We start from the raw sequence: 5,685 nt of genomic DNA, 5'->3' as shown, positions 1-5,685 counted from the left end.
AATGACAAAGGCAAAAGACAATATAATAATCATCAAGGTGATGGTCATAACAAAAGAGTAAACAATACGGGTTCTCAAAATAATTCTTCTAAAGGAAAGGGCGATCACTGTCATTGTTGTGGACTTAAAGGTCATTGAAAAATGAATGTCGGACACCTGAGCTTTTTTTCAGGCTGTATCAAAATTTCTTTAAAAGAAAAGAAAATGAAGGTAGCGCCTCCTCTTCTAATGTCCGAGTAGAGTCACATTTGACTCTGAAAGATGATGCTCATGCAGGGTCTTCTCAAAAATATGATGAGAATGTTAAGGCAAATTTTGCATTGAAAGATGATGCTTTTGATGGGTTCGAAGATATTACTCATCTAGAAGTTGAGGACTTCTTTGGGGATCGCAATTGAAGATTAATAATTGAATTAGGAAATGAATAATGTTGTTATGTGTTTTTAATGTCTTACTTAAAGTTCATGTACTTAAATTTCCTTTTGTTAAGTTTCATACTTCTGATTATGTATTTTTATTTTTATGAAGATAAATAAAATTTTCCCAGTCTTCAGTTGGATCCAAGATGAGTAATGGAGATATGTGCCTTCTGGACAGTACCACAACTCATACAATACTAAGAGAAAAGAAATATTTCTCTCATTTAATTATGAAAAAGGCATATGTTAATACAATAAGTGGTAGTACAAAGTTGATTGAGGGCTCTGGAAGAGCGGCCTTATTACTACCTGGAGGAACATTATTGGTAATTCAAAATGCATTGTATTGTAGTAAGTATCAAAGAAACTTGTTAAGTTTTAAGGTTATTCGCCAAAATGGATATCATGTTGAGACTGCAAATGAAGGAAAGGTGTAATACCTTTATATTACTACAATAAATGCGGAGAAGAAAACTGTGCATGAAAAATTGCTTGCACTTTCTTCTGGGTTGTACCATATAAATATTGGTACAGTTGAATCACATACCGTAGTAAACAAAAGGTTTACTGGTTCTAATTATTTTATCATTTAGCATGACTGGTTGGGCCATCCCGGTTACAATATGATGTGCAAAATAATTGAGAATTCACATGGGCATACTTTGAAGAACCAAAATGTTCTTCAATCAAAGAAATTCTCTTGTGCTGCTTGTTCTTAAGGAAAGTTGGTTATCAAACCATCAGTGGCTAAGGTTGGGGTAGAATCCCCTGCATTTCTGGAACGGATACATAGTGATATATGTGGACCTATTCACCCTGCATGTGGACTATTTCAATATTATATGGTCTTGATAGATGCATCTACAAGATGGTCACATGTGTGCTTATTGTCAACTTGCAATATAACATTTGCGAGGTTGTTGACTCAAATAATAAGGTTAAAAGCACAATTTTCAGATTATGCAATAAAAACAATTCATCTTGATAATGCCGGTGAGTTTACATCTCAGGCATTTATTGATTATTATTTGTCCACTAGAATAACAGTTGAACATCATGTTGCGCATGTGCATACTCAAAATAGTTTAGCAGAGTCATTGATTAATCGTCATCAATTGATAGTTAGACCATTGTTGATGAGGACAAAGTTGTCTATTACGGATTGGGAGCATGTTATTTTGCATGCAGCGACACTTGTGCGCATAAGTCCAATCAGTTATCATGACATCTTGCCATTGCAATTGATTTTTGGTCAAGAGCCATACATTTCCCATCTTAGAATCTTTGATTGTGCGGTATATGTTTCAATTTCTCCACCACAACGCACAAATATGGGTCCCCAAAGAAAGTTGACGATATATGTTGGGTATAAATCTTGTTCTATTATAAAATATTTAGAACCTAGAACTGGAGATTTATTTACGGCAAGGTGTGCTGATTGTCATTTTGATGAATCAGTATACCCAACATTAGGGAGAGAACAAAAGCAGTTGGGAAATGAGATAAATTGGAATTCACTTTCACTGTCTCATTTAGATCCTCGGACAAATCAATGTGAGCAAGAAGTTTAAAAGATAATTTATTTGCAGAATATTGCAAATCAATTACCGGATGCATTTACTAACCTTCCATGGGTTACTAAATCATATATCCCAACTGCTAATACTCAAATTCGAGTTGATGTCCCAATAGAACAAAATGTTAAGGCAAATGAGTCTGGACCACGCTTAAAACGTGGTAGACCAATTGGTTCCAAGGATAAAAATCCCCAGAAAAGGAAAGGAATAAATGGTCAAGATGATCATTATGTGGAGGCAATTGCTCATGAAGAGCTTCGAGACATAATAAATGATGACACCACTGAGGAGGTCCATGTACCTGAAAATAATGAGAATGCGGAAATCTCTATAAACTATGTCTAGACGAGAAAAAGGTGGAATCGAAATAATATTGTGGTGGGTAATATTTTTGCCTATAATATTGCAGTTGAAATAATGCAACAAGATGAGGATTTGAAACCAAGATCTGTCAATGAATGTAGACAGAGAGATGATTGATCAAAATGGAAGGAAGCAATTCAAACAAAATTGGTTTCACTTGAAAAACGTAAAATTTTCGAACCAATAGTCTGAACATCTGAAGGTGTCAAGCCAGTGGGGTACAAATGAGTTTTTGTGCGACAACGCAATGAAAATAGTAAAGTCGTAAGATATAAAGCACGACTTGTGGCACAAAAATTTTCGCAAAGGCCTGACATTGATTATGAGGAGACATATTCTCCTGTGGTAGATGCAATTACCTTCAAGTATCTGATAAATATGACAGTTCATGAAAAGCTTGAAATGCATTTAATGGACGTTGTCACAACCTATTTATATGACTCACTATACCACTATATTTTTATGAAAATCCCTGAAGCACTCAAAGTGCAGCATATAAAAATTCAAAAGAAAGTTGTTCAATAAAGCTTCAGAAATCCTTATATGGATTGAAACAATCAGGGCGAATATGGTATAATCGTCTTAGCGAATATTTGCTAAATGAAGGGTATAATAAAGCCCCTATTTATCCTTGTATTTTTATACGAATGTCAAAATCAAGATTTTTAATAAGATATGTTTATGTTAATGACTTGAACATCATTGGAGCTCCTAAAGAGCTTTCAAAAACTGTTGAGTGTTTGAAGAAAGAATTGAAATGAAAGATCTTGATAAGACAAATTTTTGTCTTGGCCTTCAGATTGAACATTTGACAAATAGAATATTTATCCATCAATCAACATATACTAAAAAGATTTTGAAGCGATTTTACATGGATAAATCACACCCATTGAGTACCCTGATGGTTGTGAGATCTCTCGATATAAATAAAGACCCATTCCGACCTCAAGAAAAAGATGAAGAGATTCTTGGTGATGAAACACCATATCTTAGTGTTATTGGGGCACTAATGTACCTTACCAACAATATATTTATTTTGTAGTAAGTTTATTGGCGAGATTCAGCTCATGCCCAACAAAAAGATATTGGAAAGGTGTTAAAAATATATTCAGATACCTTCAAGGAACAATTAATATGAGATTGTTGTATTCTAATGCATCCAAGTCAAAATTGATCGATTATGCAGATGCGGGATATTTTTCTGACCCACATAAAGCCTGGTCTCAGACATGCTACTTATTCACATATGGAGGTACAACTATATCATGGCGCTCGATGAAGCAAACAATAGTTGCTACTTCTTCAAATCATGTAGTTATAATAGCCATTCATGAAGAAAGTCGAGAGTGTGTATGGTTGAGATCAATGACTCAACACATTTTGCAATTATGCGATCTTTCTGTGCAAACAAAGACTCCAACAATATTGTATGAAGATAATGTTGCTTGCATAGCTCAATTAAAGGAAGGATATATAAAAGGAGACCGAACAAAACATATTTCACCTAAGTTCTTTTTCACGCATGATCTTCAAATAAATGGTGAGATAAATGTTCAACAGATTCGTTCGAGTGATAATTTTGCAAATTTATTCACTAAGACATTGCCAGCGTCAATATTTGAGAAGCTAAGATATAAGATTGGTATGCGTCGTCTCCAAGATATCAAATAAATTTTTCATCGGGGGAGTAAAATACGCGATGTACTCTTTTTCCCTTAACCAAGGTTTTGTCCCATTGGATTTTCCTGGTAAGGTTTTTAATGAGGCAGCACTCAAGGCGTATAACAAGATGTGTGTACTCTTTTTCCTTCACTAGGCTTTTTCCCACTGGATTTTTCCTAGTAAGGTTTTAACAAGGCACATTATCTATAAACATCTAAGGGGAGTGTTACAAATCCACTTAATTGTGGATGTTTATCTTAGTTTATCTCTAACGTAATGTATGTATTTATTGTATTTATTAAACTTGTACTAATGTATTTGGTTAAATGATGTAAACGGGTGTTTTCTAAATCCTATAAAGGGTGGTGTTTTCACCCTTGTGAAACACACTTGAAGAGATAAAAGAATACTTTCTACTCTATACTTTCCATTAGCTTTCTTATTTAGTACTTTGCTCTCATTTTACAATAGGGGTTCTATTTTCTCATTTACATTGTTATTTCTCTCTCCTACCTTTACTTAATTTTTATGAATAAAAAGTTGTGTGAGACCTATTCTTCTTATTTTATATTGGTATTCTCTTTCCCTTACATTTTACTCCACATACGTTCTATTCTCCATTTTTTTAAAAAAAAAAAAATTAATTCTTCTTTCCTATATTTCTTTGACTAATGAATTTTATCTACTCATTCTTTTTATATCATTCATATATTTATCTTTTCCATTTGATAATTAGCAGGTATATTATTTTTTAAATTACATAAAAATATGGAAGAAAATGAAAATAAAACTTTCACCTACGAACTAAAAGTTTAAGTAGACAATCAACTATACTATTAATATCCCCCATTTGGTATGTGTATTTAAGTCTGATTGATCAATTTTGTCACTTATTAAACTGAACTATTTTATAAATTTGTATATTAATAAACCACACCAAATATATTTTTGGGGAAAAAGTCTGAAAAATACTTCAAATTTGGCCGGTATTGTTACAATAATTTCGGTCAAAGTTCGAATATGTTTCAGACTTGTTTTCCTATATTTTTTTTAATAGATTTTTCTATTTTCCCAAATTTCTTGAGTTTTGAATATTATAATAAAGTATATTTGATTTTTTTATGACATATGGCGCAAATACCCACACTATTTTGTACAATTATTTAATTCAATTCATTGTAAACAATAACAAAAGTGACTCTATACCTAAGGAGACTTGAATCCGAGACCTCTTAATTAAAGATGAAGGAGTACTTACCACTCTACCACAACCCTTATTGGTAAACAATTATATATATACACAGATATCAAAGGGTAATGCACAAAAAGAAGAAAAAATACATTATATGATAAATATTTGTATATGCAAAATATTTTTGTTTTCCTTTTGGTATCAGAGCTATGGATAACGAGAAACTAAGGAAGAAACGTACTAGTAGAAAGTTAAGAAAAATAAAAAGAAAATTAAAGAAATTATATCCGGAATATAAAAAATTCAATATCACAAAAACTGATAACGACAAATTAGATAAATTAATAGATAATATATCTAAAATAGAATATAAATATATTCAATACTTAAAGAAACAATGAATAACGAGAATGAAGAATATAGACAAAAACTTAACGAAATAATTATAGCAAAAAGAACAAGAATTGAGACA

Source organism: Solanum tuberosum, unplaced genomic scaffold (assembly GCF_000226075.1).
Source record: "Solanum tuberosum cultivar DM 1-3 516 R44 unplaced genomic scaffold, SolTub_3.0 scf00108, whole genome shotgun sequence".
Classification (NCBI taxonomy): Eukaryota; Viridiplantae; Streptophyta; class Magnoliopsida; order Solanales; family Solanaceae; genus Solanum; species Solanum tuberosum.
Note: the sequence above shows the minus strand (reverse complement) of the source record.